Genomic DNA, 22,290 nt, shown 5'->3' on the forward strand with positions numbered 1-22,290 from the left:
CAGCAACCCTCAGTTTGTTTCCTGAAATTAACAGTCTCTTATGGTTTATCTCCCTCCCTGGCCCATCTTGTTTAATTAATTCCTTCCCTGCCCCCAACAACCCCCCACCCTGCCTTTCAAATTTCTCCAATCAGAGAGATCACATGATAACTGTCTTTCTCTGACTGGTTTATTTCACTTAGCATAATACCCTCTAGTTCCATCCACATCATTGCAAATGGCAAGATTTCATTTCTTTTGATGGCTGCATAGTATTCCATTGTATATATAGACCACATCTTCTTTATCCATTCATCTGTGGATGGACATCTAGGTTCCTTCCATAGTTTGGCTATTGTGGACATTGCTGCTATAAACATTCAGGTGCAGGTGCCCCTTCGGAACACTACATTTGTATCTTTAGGGCAAATACCCAGTAGTGTGATTGCTGGGTTATAGGGTTAGCTAATTTACTCTTACACTATTTTCTTTTTAATCATGAGTTCAAGAAAGAAACCCCTAGGCAAATGAATAGCAGTACAAAATACACCAACGATACTTTTAGATAGTTTGTAATCCCAAAATTACTTTGAATTTATGCTGCCCCAAATAATATTTATATATTATTTTCACAGAGTGTCAGGTAAAAATGGTTTAATTATTTAAAAGGAAGGCTGGACTAATTCTAACTAATAAAAGAGAAATTAGAAAGATCTTTTATTGTTGACCTAAATGAGCTGACTAGAAAAAAGAAATATGGGGTGCCTGGGTGGCTCAGTTGGTTAGGTGGCTGCCTCTGGCTCAGGTCATGATCCTGTCAGGTCATGATCCTGGAGTCCCAGGATCTAGTCCCACATCAGGCTCCCTGCTTGGCAGAGGGTCTGCTTCTCCCTCTGACCGCTCCCCTCTCAAGCATTCTTTCTCTCTCTCATTCTCTCTCTCTCTCAAATAAATAAATAAAATCTTTTAAAAACTAAAAATAAATTAAATAAATAAATATAAAAATTAAAAAGAGAGAGCTTGTGTGTAGATGCGTGTAAACTGAAAATGAGAGACCAGAAAAGACTACTCAGGGATCAGGATGGAGCAAGACAAAATAAAACATCACTGCACAACTGTGCTAAAACATGGACAAAAATAAGAACACTATACAAACTACAATAACCTAATATAATAACCTCAGTTCCAGTTAACATGAGTACAATGCTACTTCTTTACCAATTACAGCTTTGACCTACGCTATTCCTCTTGCCTTATAAATTATTAAGATAACAGATCATAAAATTGCCCCCACTTTCTGCCATATCTAATCCAAACCAAAACACTCTTCCATTGAACTCTCCCAAATCACCTAAACAACCCCCAATCCAATAGTAAGTCTTTACTAAGTATACATAATTCCCCATGCTGTGATATTGCCTCTGTTGCGAAGAGGCAAAAGATTCCACTTTATTTGACTGTAAGCTTGCTCCTATAGTCTGGTTTAGAGGGCATCTAAAGAAAATAATATTGAAGTTAATTTTCTTATCCAAAAGTAACCAATATGTTTTAGAGGGGAAAAAAATGAACAGAATTTTCACAATGACAAGGAGTGCCAAAATACTTTCATGTATTTGATTATACCCTAATATAGGCTAAAAAGCAAAAAAGACATGAGCCAAACTCTAAAGAATCACTGTTCCATCACTGATGTTCATGAAATCCTGCAAATGAAAATCAATTTATAGAAGGAAGTTTAACACACTGAATTTCAAATTCCTTTAAAGGCTTAAAACTATCACTGTAATATTAACCACTTCCCGGCACCACCCAGGCCTTCTGAATCTGCTATAAATTCAAATGTAAAGATGTAAATTCAGAATACAGAGTCAATTCAATAACACTCTCTGTTTGCAGGTAATTTAATTTCATTTTAGAGAATGCTTTAAACATCACAATTCAACAAAATAAAGCTTTAAAACTGTGCCATTTTTCTGATATACGTAAATTTAAGCTAACCTGAAGGAATACATTGTAACATTTTACATCTAAGCCAGGAATGACTGAAAATTAGCAAGGGTTAGGTAAAAATCAAGTTTTGACTTTAACACTGCCAAGTACAGGTAAGTGGATCTCAAACTTTAGAAAATATGAGGAAACACCTGGGAAGTTTGTTTAAAAAGCACAGGTTTCTCTCAAGTATTCTCAAGAATCTGGTTCAAAGAGGACCAGAAATCTTCACTTTTTATAAGCATTTCAGCTGGTTCTATTACTGAATGCCATATTTTCACATACTGCACTGAAATACCCTTTAATAGAAGACCAAAGTATTTCTGGGACAGGTAATTATGTGCAACTCTTTAGTACTATCTTATTTTAGCAAAGAAAGAATAAAATTTTTAAAACAATTTTTTTCAAATAATGATGACGTTAAAATGTTTTAAAATTTCTAAAGTAAAGAAAACTTACTTCTCTTAGTATTTATGCTCTAAAAATGTCTATAACTTTTGCTCTGATTAAAGGAAATCATGTTGGATTGTTTCAAACTTGGACTGTAGAGATAAGCACAAAAGATTAAAAATCTCCTGGGGCACTTGGGTGGCTCAGTCAGTTAAGTGCCTGCTCAAGTCATGATCTCAGGATTCTGGGATCGAACCCTGTGTAGGGCTCCCTGCTCAGTGGAAAACTTGCTTCTCCCTCAACCTCTGCGCCTACCCCCAACTTGTACGTTCTCTCTCTCTCACTCTCTCTCAAATAAATAAAATCATTTTTAAAAAGGATTAAAAATCTCCTGAAATTCTATCACAGAGGTAACTACTTCTTAGTATTTTAGAATATCTTTTTTTCCCCTATATTTATATGTTCCTCACCTGGAACTTTTTATTTCACTATATAGAATAACAGGGTAAAATTGTCAAAAGAAAGGTAGATTGTCACTAGATATAGGCCTTCATTTACAAAAGTACATAATCATATTAATAACAAAATACACAGGGGCGCCTGGGCAGTTCAGTGGATTGTAAAGCCTCTGCCTTCGGCTCAGGTCATGATCCCAGGGTCCTGAGCTCAAGCCCCGCATCGGGCTCTATGCTGCAGGAAGCCTGCTTCCTCCTCTCTTTCTCTCTCTCTCTGCCTGCCTCTCTGCCTACTTGTGATATCTATCTGTCAAATAAATAAAATATTTAAAAAGAATAACAAAATCCACAGACGTAAAACAAAGGAAAAAGTAGCAATTAGTTCATAAGCCCTAAAGAAAGAAATACCGTAACTGAGGGAAAGCACAATGAGGCATAGCTTATGCTACACATGCCCATGCCTTCTTGGGAGAAGTGATATTCAATGAAGTTCAGGACACATGAAATATAAATGGATACTGTCTTATGTATAAGAAGTAGACACAAGATTCTGTACCTAACACCTATATTACAACAGTTTTAATGGCTGTAGGAATAATTACAGAAGGGGAAGAAAAAAAAAAGCTCTAAGGACTAAAAAAAAGAGAAAGATAAATAAAGCCAACAGACATAATAAAAAAGGGAAAACAAAACTAAATGCAGATATATTTTTGATGAATTACAAAAAACTAGTTTCATTGTTAATTAGTTCACTATTTCCCTGAATCTTTAAGGTAATTATATTTTCCCTCAAACACAACATGGCCAAACCTATTCTAAAGGAGATAAAGTATATACATTCAGAGTAACTACTCTGCAAATTAATATCCACAATCCCTTCAAAAAAAGGACTTCAAAAAGGACTCCATGTCACCTGGACTCAAATCTATAAAGGAACAGGGGTCATGCAGGTGCAGAGCAACATTGTGCCAAGCCACTCCAACACAGATAAGGAGAGCTCAGGAAGGAGGTCAGTGTGCAAGTCAGGAAGGGAAATCCATCAGCAGCATCAAAGCAAAAAAAAAAAAAAAAAAAAAAAAAAAAAACAAGCTACAATGCATACACACTAATATTCAACTTCATTATAATGAGTTATCCTTCCAGAAATTCTAATGGAAGATAATTAGAATTTTCATCACTTCTTAATTTCCTTGGAACTTAGAAAGCTTTATTACGCACACAGATACCTTATGCATACAGGTGCTCAGTAGAGGCTTGCTTATTTATTTATATTTTAATTTCAGCAGAATTAACATATAGTTTTAAATTAGTTTCAGGTGTACAATACAGTGATTCAACAATTCTAAACACTCAGTACTCACTGTGGTACGTGTACTCTTAATCCCCCCACCCAGTTCCCCTCTGGTAGCTATCAGTTTTTCTCTCTCTATTTAAGAGTCTGTTTCTTGGTTTGTCTCATTTTATCCATTTATTTCTTAAATTCTATATGTACAAAATCCTGTTATCTTTCTCTGACTTATTTCACTTAACACTATACTCTCTAGATCCATCCACGTTGTTGCAAATGGCAAGATTTAATTCCTTTTAATGGCTGAGTAATATTCCATTATATATGTACATCCATATGTACACCACTTCTTCTTTATCCACTCATCAATTAATGGATACCTGTGCTGCTTCCATAATTCGGCTATTAAAAATAGTGTTGCTATAAACATAGGAACACATGTTTTCAAATTTGTGTTTTCATATTTTTTAGGTAAGTACCCAGTATTGAAATTATTGGATCATATGGTAGCTCTATTTTTAATTTTTTGAAAAACCTCCCGACTGTTTTCCTAGTGGCTGCACCGGTTTTCATTCCCACCAATCACTCATGAGGGCTCCTTTTCTCCCGGTCCTTGCCAACATTTGTTGTTTCCTGTGCAGACTTTTTCAGTTTAAACCTGATTACTATCAATTGCTTAAAATATAGAAAACCAATTTTCAAAGAACCAGATTAAAATAACAGTAATAAAACAAAACAAAAAATAAAAAGGAAACAAATAAACAAAAAGAAACCATATTTAAATTATCTAGTTGACTGAAGGAGCAACAAAATTGGAAGGGAGCAATTCAAATAGCCACAGAACCAGGCAGGTCACACAAATAAATGCAGTGCACCAGGGCATCCGTAAAATAATGGGGCAGGCACAGGGAGAATTAGGCCCCCAAGTACCTCTATGTCTGACTAGAGAAGAGCAAGCTGAGAACTGAGGAACTGTAGAGAGCTTGTATGGTCTGAGGGAGACAACCTCTGCTTACCTCCCAGCAAATACTGCCCCTCAGGGAATGTCAGAGCAGTGTTTTCAAATCATCCTGGCTTAAGTGAACCTATGACTCCAGAGTTTTATGTAAAATCATCTGATATTTAAACATTGACAATTTATATAATTCAAACATTTCTAAAACACTGTGAACCTCTATTGTACATGTACACATTTAGTCATGGCCTACAGGCTGTTAGGTACTGATTGCTAGCCTTCTGGTGAATCTGCTGTGGTTTCAACTTGAGAATAACCATGGCAAGGAATAGATAGCCATCTCTGGCTCTGCTGCCATAAGGATGAATATGAGGTGATACATCTGATAAGGTAGTCCATTTCTCTCTCTTGCTTCTCTTAGCTAGGAGCACATTCTGCTTTCCTGCTAACACCCAAAGGTAAAACAAAATTAGATTATTGTCCCATGAAATATATGTAGTATTTTTTTAAGTTTCTGTATTCTATTCTATATTCTATACATGAATATGTTCCATTAATCTCACAATAAATTTGTTTTACATAACTTACGCTATTGTACCTTTGTTTCTAAAAATAAATACTTTTGCAAACAATCTTTTAAATATAATATTAAGACATGGAAAGCAGAGAAAGTATTCTGGAAGACAGCAGGAAGGACAATCTTACAGAAAGAAGCAAATGCAAAATCAACTACCACAAAACAAAACAAAATAAGACAAAATCAATTTCAAATAGCAGAAATTGCAAATAGAATAAAGAAAATGCATCCAGTATCTTATGCTGGACCCATGGTGCACCAAAACAGTAAAATTTTACACATCTTAATTTTGAAATATATAGATAAAGGATGCTGCCTTTAGGGATCTGTCCACAGAAAAAGAAATTATATCCAACTTATATTTTAAGATAAAATTCATAGAAATACAGTAACTTCATTCTTCATCAGTCTCATCTAAAATAGGAATGCATTTTCTTAGCTGTCTATGACACCATTCATCAGAGAAAGAATAAAATTTATATTCACACCATCATTAGATTAGTTCTTTCCATCATGTCCTACAAATTACTGATCACTGTCCAGCAGAGATCAGAAAGGAAAAGCACTTCCATCCTCACTATATCATATTAATTAATGAATTAATTATACTAATATTAAACTAACTCAACATAAGAAACTTTTATTATGAGATTAAAATCTTAAATCATGTACTTAACAGCAAACATATATAAAGCAATACTCTAATTTCTATGAGGAAATAACATGTGCCATCTGAGGAAAGAAACCTACTGTTAATGAACATGTACAGGAATGGTTTCAGAGCTGAAGACCATTTGGAGACTGAGTCTGGATGTACTTATGGATAGAGAATAAGCCACACAGGCGAAGACCAAAAAAATGGAGTGGGGAAGGGCAATAAGGATATATGACTGAATTTGGAAAGGAGTAGAGATCTCCTCTCAGGCATGAATGAGGGTATCAGTCTGAATAGGATAAATATTCTGAAGTTTCAAAAATCAAGTAAAAGTTGGAGTATTATATAAAGCTCATGCAATGAAGAGAGCCAAAGAGAAACTAAAATGATCATAAAGTAATTAATTTCTAGAAAAGTAGTACAGTTATAAATTTAGTGATGTATGGATATTTATTTGCCTAGAAAAAATTAATATTTTGTTTAAACAAGATGTTGGTGAAATATATAAAAGAAATGAAAACTTACATATTTAAATGTTGGCTATACTTTCCCACCATTATCTCAACATAATTATGAAATTTTAAAGGTGAAATGATTTAAAGAATATTTCTGCCATGTGGATGATTTTAAGTCTCTCATATTCAAGTATTTATTTGCATTAGTATTAATCCTCAAGCATTTGGGTCCTATTTTGTTGGGGTGGAACTGAAAATTGTCACGATTCCCACAAAGACTTTTAAAAAGTTGTACTCATCTTGTTCTCCACAGTGACAATGATGGGTCGTAACTGCTTACATTTTGAAGCTCAAACGATATTCAGATTGAGAACTGTTATCTCTAGGTGACAGGAACAAGAAATGTAGTTTCTAACCATAGGATAAAACTTAAATCTCTTCCTCAGAGTTACTGTGTGTGTGTGTGTGTGTGTGTGTGTGAGAGAGAGAGAGAGAGAGGGAGAGAAAGAGGGAGTGTGAGTGCATGGTCAGGAGATGATGGGAGTCACTTGACTATTACATAATATTCAAATATACTTTTAAAAATATAATTTATGTTAAAAACATCAAGGAAAACTCATCTATTAAACACACATTGAAGTCTATGCATCAACTTCAAAATATCTATTCTATTTCTAGGAAATTATACTCAATGTAATGAGGTATTAATAAATTTAACATCAACACCCTCTAAAGAATGTTTATAATAAAACTGTGACATCATTGAATTTGACATAAGAATGAAAAAAACTAATGGCAGAACTGAAAAATAAAACACAAATTTACTTTGAGTAACAGGTTTATGTATTCCAATTAAATGAAACATGAAAAAGTTAATTTCAATGAAATAGCCACCATTTTATTATTGGTATATCTGGAAAAATAAAAGCTTCTATAAGGGGCATCTGGGTGACTCAGTCGGTAAGTGTCTGCCTTCAGCTCAGGTGGTGATCCCAGAGAGCTAGAATTGAGTCCCGCATTGGGCTCCCTGCTCGGTGGGGAGTCTGCTTCTCCCTACCCCTCTGCCTGCCAGTCTCCCTGCTTCTGCTCTCTCTTTCTCTATCAAATAAATTAACAAAAAAATTTTTAAGTCTATAAGAAAAACAAGTTTAACTATCTTTCTTCTTTCCTCAGACTCTCCTTCTTCTCAAAATCTATAAAAGCACAAGTTGTGTGGGGCACCTGGGTGGCTCAGTCGGTTAAACATTCAACTGTTGATTTCAGCCCTGGTCATGATCTCATCGTCTCATCAGCTCCTGGCCCAACCTGGAGTGGGCTTGAGATTCTCTCTGTCCCCCCGCCCTGCACTCCTGTGTGTGTTTTCTCTCTGTGTCTCTCAAATAAATAACACTTAAAAAAAAAAAAAAAAGCACAAGTTTTGTAGAAGTAAAACCATTCCAAATACATGATAGAAGACTGACAAACTCCTAAGCCACACACAGCTCTTCAAAAGGCTCTGCAGTGCTGTGATGATTTGTAGTTTTCTGGTTTCCCAAGGGGAAGCTATAAAAATCAGGGAGACTGAAGACAGTGCCTGCTGAAAAACTGAACAGATGGCTTAGTCAACTAAAAAACCAGCAGTTTTGGAAGCCTGTTCTCATTTAAAGTACCTTCCAAAAACAGCTTGGTGTGGTTGGTTTCAATTTTCTTTTCCTTTGACATTGTTAAGCTATCTTTCCAGCCTTTAGATAGAGAGAACAAAGAAAATATTAACTTCCTTTACAAGAGAACAAAAGACTTACTGTTTCATTTTGTTCTCCTGAAAAAGTTTTAGACCTGAGTTTTACTCACTAAGAAAAAATCATAACCTTTCTTTTCCAGCTGCAGTATTCTCTAGACAATCATAAACAACTCTGAAAATGGGTGTTATGGCATGGAAGTAAAGAAATAAAATAAATATATTTATTAAATATATACCAAATATATAAATATTATATATATTCAGTATATTGATATATCAATATACATTTGAACCTTGAACAATGGGTCTGAACTGGACAAATCCACTTATAGGTGGATTTTTTTTCAGTAAATACAGTGTGCTACAATAAATGTATTTTCTCTTATGATTTTCTAAATATTTTCTATAGTTTATTATAAGAATACTATAATACATATAACATATGAAGTATGTATTAATTGGTGTTACTGGTAATGCTTCAACATTAGGCTATTAGTAGTCAAGTTTTTGAGGAGTCAAAAAGTTGTATGTGGACTTTCAACTGCTTAAGACCTCTAACCCTCATGTTGCTCAAGGGTCAACTGTATATTAAATTATGTATACATACACACATACATCATTCAAGCAAACACGGAAACCTCTGGCTACACCTTTGGTGGAGGAGATCACATACACAAGATTCTGTTTTATGTAGATTATATTAGCAATTTGTAAAAGTGTTGAAAGAAATAGACCAACATAAATTTGAAACATTTATTCTTTGGCAGAGAAGGAAAAAAAGAGAAGGGAGCTGCTCCCACGACTTAGGAGATGATTCACTATTCTGTGGGGAGGAGTTTCAGTGTGGGACATCTATGTAGGCAAAACAGGTAAGAAATGCTTGCTCTGCTACAAGAGGGAACAATATCAAATGATACACAGTTCTACAGCATATTGTTTTTAATCACAAGAATAAACCTACTATGTTACAAATAAGAAGGCTAAGAATTTGGCATTATCCCCAAAGCAAAATCTGACTTCACTAAGTAACCTGGCAAGGTAAATACCCTCCTCAGGGGTGTATTGCTATGAAATATATTTTTCTTAGGCACCATTCAACTATTTACCTTTCCACCAATGAAAGGCCATTTATTTTTTTTTTTAAGATTTTATTTGTTTACTTGAGAGAGAGACAGTGAGAGAGAGCATGAACGAGGAGAAGGTCAGAGAGAGAAGCAGACTCCCCATGGAGCTGGGAGTCCGATGCGGGACTCGATCCCAGGACTACAGGATCATGACCTGAGCCAAAGGCAGTCGTCCAACCAACTGAGCCACCCAGGCATCCCAAAAGGCCATTTATTTTTAAAAGCTGATTTGTATTTTTTGTTTTTAGAGTTTCAAACTTTCTCTGAAACTCAACTAAACACACATACGCACACACACACACACACACACACACACAGTAAAGGGAAATATAAAAATCTATGTACGGATTGCCAGTTGGACCTTCCTTGGAAAACAAAACATCCTGATCCCATCCTTTTTGCTGTTTTTAGGGAGTCCTTCCTCCTCACCTCCCATTAAAATCTCAGGGTCTTGTACTCCTCCTCCATGACAACACCTAAATTTGAACTGTCATACTGAGATTCAAAATAAACACACACACATAAAACTGATCTTCAATTGCTAATGTATAATTTCTAAGTCAAACAAATACATCTTAACATTTAATTCATTTAGAAGCACAAAATCAGGGTTACAGTCTTCCACTTAAATTCTACTATTTCTGATCAATGTTAAATCATAAAAGCACATGAAGTTTACAGAGTAAGGTACAAAGATTATCTCCCTAAAAGGTATTTTGAACCACAAGGCTAGCAAGAGCCTTTTAATAAGAAGAAATTACAGATGGGGGCGCCTGGGTGTCTGTTAAGTGTCTCCCTTCAGCTCAGGTCAAGATCCCAGGGTCCTGGGATAGAGCTCCCCATCAGGCTCCCTGCTCAGAGGGAAGCCTGCTTCACCCTTTGCCACTTCCCCTGCTTGTGTTACCTCTCTTGCTGTGTCCCTGTCAAATAAATAAATAAAATCTTAAAAAAAAAAAAAAAAAAAAAAAGAAAAGAAAGAAAGAAAGGAAGGAAGAAAGAAATTACAGACGTTACTCCTTTCGCAGGAGTAACTTTAACTGATGATGATGATGATGATGATTTTTTTAAAACCTAGAACGTTTCTTTTTAAAGCCTAGAAAACTTTTAGCTTCTTTTTTAAAAGCCCCTCAAAGTTAGGTAGTTAAGAGATCTTTAAGTCTTATAAATACAATGAACATCAATAAACTTTACATTCTACTCTTTCCTATTAATTATAATAATAAATTAGTTACAGTATTCAGCTTTTCCTATTTCTCCAATGAAAGTAGCTATGATCAGGGTGCCTGGATGGCTCAGTCAGTGGGGTGTCTGCCCCAACCCGGGTCATGATTCCAGAGTCCTATAATAGAGGGAAAATGTTTCTCCTTCTCCCTCTGCCAGCTGCTCCCCTTGCTTGTATGTGTGCTCTCTCTCTCTGTGTCAAATAAATAAAATCTTTAAAAAAAAAAAAGTAGCTATGATCACTATTCACTCTACATAGCAAAATGGCCAAATATTTTAAGTAACTGTATAGATCTGGGTCTAGAATCTGTACTTGAAATCAGGTCAATAATAATAGGCATTTAATCAAAATTTCTTCATTCCTATCTGCTGCACACTGTGCTAAAATCTTTACATAGGTACGTCCCACAATAACTTTATAAAACAGGTTTTATTACCTCAGATAAGGAAACTAAAGCACAGAGGAGGTAAGTACCTGAATAAGGGCACACAGTGATTAGTTTGCAGAAATGGGAGTTGCTCTCAAGCATTTGCTCATAACCACTACACTCTGTACCTTCCAAAATACCACTCCCCCACAAAGATTTCTATGAACTGGCTCCCAGAGATTAGACCCTCCCATTCTCTAAATAGTCCAGACAGGGGTCATTCTCATTCATCAGAAGGCTTGATGTTCAACTTAAACCAGTCAACTACTGCAGCAGGAACAACGCAAGAAAATGCAAGAGAATGGGCTGAGCAATTTCAGCTGGGAAATATAAGTTTAACTTAAGATGTTATTATCTCAACATCTCAAAAGAAATGGTGACATCATGAAATAAAAAGTCAAAATATTAAATATCTAGTGGTAATGTCTTTTTCTCAAGCCCTGTTACATATGGATAAATGTATCTATGCACTGATTTACTTAGCAAATCAAAATCAAGTGATGTATTACTGCTTATATGTACATATGCAAGCACATACCTACAAATCTCCATTTTTATAGCACATACAGTCTTAAAAATAGATATAAAGCTACATAATTGAGAGGGAATCATCTAATTTAAGTAAAATCACCAATTTAGTGAGTGATGGAGTTTTAAAAGAAAACACACAAACATATATCTGGATGGTCTGAGATCACAAGGTAGCTTTTTCTTATGTTGCTAATTTATTAGTTTATTTCCTTTCTAGGATTTGAATAAATGCCATGTGTTGGAGCTACCTTCTGTCTCTAATCCAGTTTTCATTTCAAAGCCAAAATAAATTAAATAATTTATTTTTAAAAAAACAAATAAAATATGTGAAATCTGAAACATAAGTATACCTGTCTGCCTATGTACTTCAATAGGTTTTATTAAACAAGATGCTGAGATTTTTAATTACTATTTACTCTTTGTTCATCCACTTTTCATAAAATTCAAGGTTTTTTTTTCCATTTTCCATTTAGTTTATTTCTTTTCAGTGTTCCAAAATATATTGTTTATGCACCACACCCAGTGCTCCATGTAATATGTGCCCTCCATAATACCCACCACCAGGCTCACCCAACCCGTCACCCCCGACCCAAAGCCTCAGTTGGTTTCTCAGACCCCCAGTCTGTAGTGGTTTTTCTCCCCCTACAATATCTCCCCACTCACTTCTCTCCATCTTCCAATGTCCTCCATATTATTCCTTATATTCCACAAGTAAGTGAAACCATATGATACTTGACTCTCTCTGCTAGACTTATTTCACTCAGCATAATCTCTTCCAGTCCCATCCATGTTGATACAAAAGTTGGGTAACCATCCTTTCTGACGGAGGCATAATACTCCAGTGTATATATGGACCATATCTTCTTTATCCATTCATCCATTGAAGGGCATTCTGGTTCTTTCCACAGTTTAGCGACTATGGTCATTGCTGCTATGAACACTGCAGTACAGATGGCCCTTTTTTTCACTACATCTGTATCGTTGGGGTAAATATCCAGTAGTGCAATTGCAGGGTCATAGGAAAGCACTAGTTTTATATTTTTGAGGAATATCCACACTGTTTTCCAAAGCGGCTGCACCAACTTGCATTCCCACCAACAGTGGAAAAGGGTTCCCCATTCTCCACATCCTCTCTAACACATGTTGTTTACTGTCTTGTTAATAATGGCCATTCTAACTGGTGTCAAGTTGTATCTCAATGTGGCTTTGATTTGATTCTCCCTGATGGCTAATGATGATGAACATTTTTTCATGTACCTGTTAGCCATTTGTATGTCTTCTTTGGAGAAGTGTCTGCTCATGTCTTCTGCCAATTTTTTGATGTGATTATCTGTTTTCTGTGTGTTGAGTTTGAGGAGTTCATTATAGATCTTGGATATCAGCCCTTTGCCTGTAGTGTTATTTGCAAATATCTTCTCCCATTCCGTGGGTTGCCTCTTTGTTTCGTTGACTCTTTCCTCTGCTGTGCAGAAGCTTTTGATCTTGTTGAAGTCCCAAAAGTTCATTTTTGCTTTTGTTTCCTTTGCTTTTGGAGACATATCTTGAAAGAAATTGCTGTGGCCGATATCAAAGAGGATATGGCCTAGGATTTTGATAGATTCCTGCCTCACATTGAGGTCTTTTACCCATTTCGAGTTTATAGTTGTGTATGTGTAAGAGAACGGTCGAGTTTCATTCTTCTACATATAGCTGCCCAATTTTCCCAGCACCATTTATTGAAGAGACAGTCTTTTTTCCACTGTATATTTTTTATATTTTTTTTCCTGCTTTGTCGAAGATGACTTGACCATAGAGTTGAGGGTCCATATCTGGGCTCTCTATTCTGTTCCACTGGTCTATGTGTCTGTTTTTATGCCAGTACCATGCTGTCTTGGTGATCACAGCTTTATAGTAAAGCTTGAAATCAGGCAACATGATGCCCCCAGTTTTGTCTTTCTTTTTCAACATTTCCTTAGCAATTTGGGGTATCTTCTCGTTCCATACAAACTTAAGATTGTTTGTTCCAGCACATGGAAAAACGCCAGTGGAATTTTGATTGGGATGGCACTGAAAGTATAGATTACTCTAGGCAGTATAGACATTTTAACAATGTTTATTCTTCCAATACATCAGCATGGAATGGTCTTCCATCTTTTTGTGTGCTCTTCAATTTCTCTCTTGAGTGTTCTGTAGTTCCTTGAGTACAGTTTCTTTACCTCTTTAGTCAGGTTTATTCCCAAGTGTCTTATGGTTCTTGGTGCTATAGTAAATGGAATCAATTCTCCAATTTCCCTTTCTATATTTTGATTGTTAGTGTATAAGAAAGCAACTGATTTCTGTACATTGATTTTGTATCCTGCCACACTACTGAATTGCTATATGAGTTCTAGTAGATTGGTGGTGGAGTACTTTGGGTTTTCCATGTAAAGTATCATGTTACCTTCGAAGAGAGAGAGTTTGACTTCTTCGTTGCCAATTTGGATACCTTTTATTTCTTTTTGTTGTCTGATTGCTGTTGCTAGGACTATGTTGAACAAAACTGGTGAGAGTGGGCATCCTTGTCCTGTTCCTGATCTCAAAGGGAAGGCTGTCAGCTTTTCCCCACTGAGGATGATATTCGCTGTGGGTTTTTCATAGATAGATTTTATGAAGTTGAGGAATGTTCCCTCTATCCCTATACTTTGAAGTGTTTTAAAGTGTTTTTTTTTTTTTTAATTAATTTGAGAGAGAAAGAGCACAGAGACAGGCAGAGTGGCAGGCAGAGGCAAGGGGAGAAGCAGGCTTCCTGCAGAACCCGATGAGGGACTTGATCCCAGGATGCTGGGATCATGACCTGGGCCAAAGGCAGCCACCTAACCAGTTGAGCAACCCAGCTGTCCCTACTTTGAAGCATTTTAGTCAGGAACGGATGCCATATCTTGACAAACGCTCCCATAAAATGGCACAGGGTTGCAGATTGGATAAAATGACAGGACCCATTGTCTAGAAGAGACACATTTTGAACCTACAGATATATCCAGACTGAAAGTGACAGGATGGAGAAGCATCTTTCATGCCAATGGGCCTCAAAGGAAAGCTGAAGTAGCGATTCTCATATCAGATAAATTAGATTTTAAACAAAAGACTGTAGTCAGAGATAAAGAAGGACACTACATCATTCTTAAAGGATCTATCCACCAAGAAGATCTAACAATTGTAAATATTTATGCCCCCCATATGGGAGCAGCCAACTACATAAGACAATCTGTTAATCAAGATAAAGAGCCATAGTGATATGAATACACTATTAGTAGGGGATCTTAACACACCACTCTCAGTAACAGCCAGATCATCCAAGCAGAAAATCAATAAAGAAACAAGAGCATTGAATGACACATTGGACCATATGGACCGCATAGATATATACAAAACGTTCCACCCTAAAACAACAGAATACTCATTCTTCTCAAGTGCACAGGGAACCTTCTCCAGAATAGATCACAAACTGGGTCACAAATCGGGGCTCAACCAATACCGAAAGAGTGGGATGATTCCCTGCATATTCTCAGACCACAAAGCTTTGAAATTGGAACTCAACCAAAGAAAAAGTATGGAAGGAATTCAAACACTTGGAAGCTAAAGACCACCCTGCTTAAGAATGTTTGGATCAACCAGGAAATCAAAGAAGAACTTAAACAATTCATGGAAACCAATGAGAATGAGACACTTCCATCCAAAACCTATGGGATACAGCAAAGGCGGTCCTAAGGGGGAAATACATAGCCATCCAAGCCTCACTCAAAAAAACTGAGAAATCCAGAATACATCAGCTCTCCTTACACCTTAAAGAACCAGAGAATCAACAACAAATTAAGCCAACCCCAAACACAATAAGGGAAATAATCAAGATTAAAACAGAGATCAATGAGATAGAAACCAGAGATACAGTAGAACACATCAATGAAACTAGAAGCTGGTTTTTTTTATAAACTGCTGGCCAAACTAATCCAAAAGAGGAGAGAGAGGACCCAAAGTAATAAAATTATGGATGAAAGGGGAGTGATCAAGACTAACACCAAGGAAATAGAAACAATCATCAGAAATTATCAATAGCTATATGCCAATAGGTTAAGCAACCTAGATGAAATAGATGCATTCCTGGAAACAAATAAACTTCCAAAACTGAAACAGGAAGAAACTGACAACCTGAATGGACCAATATCTAATAACGAGGTTGAAGCAGTGATCAAAAACCTCCCAAAAAACAAGAACCCAGAAACTGATGAATTCCCTGGAGAATTCTACCAAACATTCAAAGAAGAAATCATACCTATTCACCTGAAGCTGTTTTAGAAAACAGAAACAGAAGGAAAACTTCCAGACTTTTTTTATGAAGCCACCATTAACCTGATTCCCAAACCAGGCAAAGACCCCATCAAAAAGGAGAATTTCAGATCAATAACCCTGATGAAAACGGATGCCAAGAATCTCAATAAGATCCTAGCTAATAGGATCCAACAGTACATTAAAAAATTATCCACCATGACCAGGTGGGATTTATTCCTGGGATGCAAGGGTGGTTCAACATTCACAAATCAATCAATGTGATAGAACAAATCAATAAGAGAAGAGACAAGAACCACATGGTCCTCTCAACTGATGCAGAAATTCAAGCTTTATATCAGGAATATAGATTCCTTATGGCAGGAATCAAGAATTTTCTGTTCAGTAAGTAATTATCTGCAAGAAGTTATGCTGTTCACTGACAAAAGAAGTAACACAAATGAGAGAGAGATACATTAATGAAATATATTTAATGGCCCTTTTATAATCTCTTGTTTTATACCATACTTTCTAAAAAAAAAAAAAAAACAAAAAAAGGTCCTGGATGATTTTCAGAATAAAAAAACATAGTTAAAAAAACTGGACAAGTAGGAATATAGGCACACTTCAAATGTTTAAAAAATCTTGAATATTAACAATTAGCCTCAACTTGGTCATAAAATACTAAGTTTTAGAAAAGTATCAAGTCATATTCAATTATAGTTCTCTGTAAAAATTAGAGGAGGACAGAGGGGAGGAGTCAAGATGGCGGAGAAGTATCAAGCTGAGACTGCTTCAGCTAGCCCGAGATCAGCTAGATAGCTTATCTAAAGATTGCAAACACCTGAAAATCCATCGGCAGATCGAAGAGAAGAAGAACAACAATTCTGGAAACAGAAAAACAACCACTTTCTGAAAGGTAGGACCGGCGGAGAAGTGAATCCAAAGTGACGGGAAGATAGACCCTGGGGGGAGGGGCTGGCTCCTGGCAAGCGGTGGAGCAACTGTGCACAAAATCAGGACTTTTAAAAGTCTGTTCCGCTGAGGGACATCACTCCAGAGGCTAAATCGGGGCGAAGCCACGTGGGGTCAGTGTGGCCTCAGGTCCCGCAGGGTCACAGAAGGATCGGGGGTGTCTGAGTGTCCCAGAGCTTGAGGGTATTGGAAGGGGAAAACCAGCTACAGAGACAGAGCCGACAGTAAGATCGCAGCTCGGGGTTACCTTGAACCGGTCACAGGCTCAGTGAGCTCGGAGCGCGGCCGGAGGTCAGGCAGTGGAGAGAAACTGGGAGCTGTTCTCTGAGGACACACTGAGGAGTGGTGCCGCAGGCTCTCAACTCCTCCAGGCCAGAGACCAGGAGGCCGCCATTTGTATTACCGTCCTCTGGAACTCTACGGAAAGCGCTCAGGGAACAAAAGCTCCTGAAAGCAACCAGAGCGGATTACTCAGCCCCTGGGAAGGGTGGTGAAATTCCGCCTGGGGTAAAGACACTTGAGAATCACTACACCAGGCCCCTCCCCCAGAAGATCAACAAGAAATCCAGCCAAGACCAAATTCAACTACCAAGGAGTGCGATTTCAATACCAAGAAGAGCAGCAGAATTCCAGAGGAGGAGAAAGCAAAGCACTGAACTCAAGGCGTTCTCCCTGTGATTTTTTTAGTCTTGCAGTTAATTTAATTTTTTTCTTTTTCATTTTTTTTCTCTTCTTCTACTAAAATTTTTTTTAAGTTTTAAGCTTTTCTTTTTTAATGTTTTTAAACTAGTTTATCTAATATATATATTTTTTCTTTTTTCTATTTTTCTTTATTCATGTTCTATTTTTTAACTCTTTTCTTTTCTTTTTGTTCTTTTTCTTTTCTTTCTTTATTTATGAACCTCTTTTTATCACCTGTCTCCCCCCTCACGATTTGGGATCTCTTCTAATTTGGTTAAAGCATATTTTCCTGGGGTTGTTGCCACCCTTTTAGTATTTTACTTGCTCCTTCATATACTCTTATCTGGACAAAATGACAAGGCGGAAAAATTCACCACAAAAAAAAGAACAAGAGGCAGTTCCGAAGGCTAGGGACCTAATCAATACAGACATAGGTAATATGTCAGATCTAGAGTTCAGAATGACAATTCTCAAGGTTCTAGCCGGGCTCGAAAAAGGCATGGAAGATATTAGAGAAACCCTCTCGAGAGATATAATATCCCTTTCTGGAGAAATAAAAGAACTAAAATCTAACCAAGTTGAAATCAAAAAAGCTATTAATGAGGTGCAATCAAAAATGGAGGCTCTCACTGCTAGGATAAATGAGGCAGAAGAAAGAATTAGCGATATAGAAGACCAAATGACAGAGAATAAAGAAGCTGAGCAAAAGAGGGACAAACAGCTACTCGACCACGAGGGAAAAATTCGAGAGATAAGTGACACCATAGACGAAACAACATTAGAATAATTGGGATTCCAGAAGAAGAAGAAAGAGAGAGGGGAGCAGAAGGTATACTGGAGAGAATTATTGGGGAGAATTTCCCCAATATGGCAAAGGGAACGAGCATCAAAATTCAGGAGGTTCAGAGAACGCCCCTCAAAATCAATAAGAATAGGCCCACACCCCGTCACCTAATAGTAAAATTTACAAGTCTCAGTGACAAAGAGAAAATCCTGAAAGCAGCCTGGGAAAAGAAGTCTGTAACATACAATGGTAAAAATATTAGATTGGCAGCTGACTTATCCACCTGCCAGGCCAGAAAAGGCTGGCATGATATTTTCAGAGCACTAAACGAGAAAAACATGCAGCCAAGAATACTATATCCAGCTAGGCTATCATTGAAAATAGGAGGAGAGATTAAAAGCTTCCAGGACAAACAAAAACTGAAAGAATTTGCAAACACCAAACCAGCTCTACAGGAAATATTGAAAGGGGTCCTCTAAGCAAAGAGAGAGCCTATAGGTGGTAGATCAGAAAGGAACAGAGACCATATACAGTAACAGTCACCTTACAGGCAATACAATGGCACTAGATTCATATCTCTCAATAGTTACCCTGAATGTTAATGGGCTAAATGCCCCTGTCAAAAGACACAAGGTATCAGAATGGATAAAAAAACAAAACCCATCTATATATTGCCTCCAAGAAACTCATTTTAAGCCCGAAGACACCTCCAGATTTAAAGTGAGGGGGTGGAAAAGAATTTACCATGCTAATGGACATCAGAAGAAAGCAGGAGTGGCAATCCTTAGATCAGATCAATTAGATTTTAAGCCAAAGACTATCATAAGAGATGAGGAAGGACACTATATCATACTCAAAGGGTCTGTCCAACAAGAAGATCTAACAATTTTAAATATCTATGCCACCAACGTCAGAGCAGCCAACTACATAAACCAATTAATAACAAAATCAAAGAAACACATCAACAATAATATAATAATAGTAGGGGACTTTAACACTCCCCTCACTGAAATGGACAGATCATCCAAGCAAAAGATCAGCAAGGAAATAAAGGCCTTAAACGACACACTGGACCAGATGGACATCACAGATATATTCAGAACATCTCATCCCAAAGCAACACAATACACATTCTTCTCTAATGCACATGGAACATTCTCCAGAATAGATCACATCCTCGGTCCTAAATCAAGACGCAACCAGTATCAAAAGATTGGGATCATTCCCTGCATATTTTCAGACCACAATGCTCTAAAGCTAGAACTCAACCACAAAAGGAAGCTTGAAAAGAACCCAAATATGGAGACTAAACAGCATCCTTCTAAAGAATGAATGGGTCAACCAGGAAATTAAAGAAGAATTGAAAAAAATCATGGAAACAAATGACAATGAAAATACAACGGTTCAAAATCTGTGGGACACAACAAAGGCAGTCCTGAGAGGAAAATATATAGCGATACAAGCCTTTCTCAAGAAACAAGAAAGGTCTCAGGTACACAACCTAACCCTACACCTAAAAGAGCTCGAGAAAGAACAAGAAAGAAACCCTAAGCCAAGCAGGAGAAGAGAGTTCATAAAGATCAGAGCAGAAATCAATGAAATAAAAACCAAAAAGACAATAGAGCAAATCAACGAAACTAGGAGCTGGTTCTTTGAAAGAATTAATAAAATCGATAAACCCCTGGCCAGACTTATCAAAAAGAAAAGAGAAAGGAGCCAAATAAATAAAATCATGAATGAAAGAGGAGAGATCACATCTAACACCAAAGAAATACAAACTATTATGAGAACATACTATGAGCAACTCTACGCCAACAAATTTGACAATCTGGAAGACATGGATGCATTCCTAGAAACATATAAACTACCACAACTGAACCAGGAAGAAATAGAAAGCCTGAACAGACCCATAACCAGTAAGGAGATTGAAACAGTCATTAAAAATCTCCAAACAAATGAAAGCGCAGGGCCAGACGGCTTCCCGGGGAAATTCTACCAAACATTTAAAGAAGAACTAATTCCTATTCTCCTGAAACTGTTCCAAAAAATAGAAATGGAAGGATAACTTCCAAACTCATTTTATGAGGCCAGCATCACCTTGATCCCAAAACCAGACAAGGATCCCATCAAAAAAGAGAGCTATAGACCAATATCCCTGATGAACACAGATGCGAAAATTCTCACCAAAATACTAGCCAATAGGATTCAACAGTGCATTAAAAGGATTATTCACCACGACCAAGTGGGATTTATACCAGGGCTGCAAGGTTGGTTCAACATCCGCAAATCTGTCAATGTGATACAACACATCAATAAAAGAAAGAACAAGAACCATATGATACTCTCAATAGATGCTGAAAAAGCATTTGACAAAGTACAGCATCCCTTCCTGATCAAAACTCTTCAAAGTGTAGGGAAGAGGGGACATACCTCAATATCATCAAAGCCATCTATGAAAAACCCACCGCAAATATCATTCTCAATGGAGAAAAACTGAAAGCTTTTCTGCTAAGGTCAGGAACACGGCAGGAATGTCCATTATCACCACTGCTATTCAACATAGTACTATAGGTCCTAGCCTCAGCAATCAGACAACAAAAGGAAATTAAAGGCATCCAAATCGGCAAAGAAGAAGTCAAATTATCATTCTTCACAGATGATATGATACTATATGTGGAAAACCCAAAAGACTCCACTCCAAAACTGCTAGAACTTATACAGGAATTCAGTAAAGTGTCAGGATATAAAACCAATGCACAGAAATCAGTTGCATTTCTCTACACCAACAGCAAGACAGAAGAAAGAGAAATTAAGGAGTCAATCCCATTTACAATTGCACCCAAAACCATAAGATACCTAGGAATAAACCTAACCAAAGAGGCAAAGAATCTATACTCAGCAAACTATAAAGTACTCATGAAAGAAATTGAGGAAGACACAAAGAAATGGAAAAATGTTCCATGCTCCTCGATTGGAAGAATAAATATTGTGAAAATGTCAATGCTACCTAAAGCAATCTACACATTTAATGCAATTCCTATCAAAGTACCATCCATCTTTTTCAAAGAAATGGAACAAATAATTCTAAAATTTATATGGAACCAGAAAAGACCTAGAATAGCCAAAGGGATATTGAAAAAGGAAGCCAACGTTGGTGGCATCACAATTCCGGACTTCAAGCTCTATTACAAAGCTGTCATCATCAAGACAGCATGGTACTGGCACAAAAACAGACACATAGATCAATGGAACAGAATAGAGAGCCCAGAAATAGACCCTCAACTCTATGGTCCACTAATCTTCGACAAAGCAGGAAAGAATGTCCAATGGAAAAAAGACAGCCTCTTCAATAAATGGTGCTGGGAAAATTGGACAGCCACATGCAGAAAAATGAAATTAGACCATTTCCTTACACCACACACAAAAATAGACTCAAAATGGATGAAGGACCTCAATGTGTGAAAGGAATCCATCAAAATCCTTGAGGAGAACACAGGCAGCAACCTCTTCGACCTCTGCCGCAGCAACATCTTCCTAGGAACAACGCCAAAGGCAAGGGAAGCAAGGGAAAAAATGAACTATTGGGATTTCATCAAGATCAAAAGCTTTTGCACAGCAAAGGAAACAGTTCACAAAATCAAAAGACAACTGACAGAATGGGAGAAGATATTTGCAAACGACATATCAGATAAAGGACTAGTGTCCAGAATCTATAAAGAACTTAGCAAACTCAACACCCAAAGAACAAATCATCCAATCAAGAAATGGGCAGAGGACATGAACAGACATTTCTGCAAAGAAG

The 22,290-nt window shown here is 36.9% G+C and overlaps 1 protein-coding gene across 11 annotated transcripts in view; it reads right to left on the reverse strand.

The window, feature by feature from the left end:
- Positions 1 to 22,290, reverse strand: part of KDM4C (lysine demethylase 4C) — a 521,081-nt gene that overhangs the window by 308,975 nt on the left and 189,816 nt on the right. The window contains exon 1 of one of the 11 annotated variants that reach the window (XM_059142115.1): positions 8,393 to 8,462. The exons of the other annotated variants lie outside the window; for them this stretch is intronic. The gene's annotated coding sequence lies outside the window, so the exon portion shown is untranslated. Of the gene's footprint in view, positions 1 to 8,392; positions 8,463 to 22,290 lie in introns of those variants that run through there. 11 annotated transcript variants of the gene reach the window in all.

This window comes from Mustela lutreola, chromosome 12, assembly GCF_030435805.1.
Source record: "Mustela lutreola isolate mMusLut2 chromosome 12, mMusLut2.pri, whole genome shotgun sequence".
In the NCBI taxonomy this organism is placed as follows: domain Eukaryota; kingdom Metazoa; phylum Chordata; class Mammalia; order Carnivora; family Mustelidae; genus Mustela; species Mustela lutreola.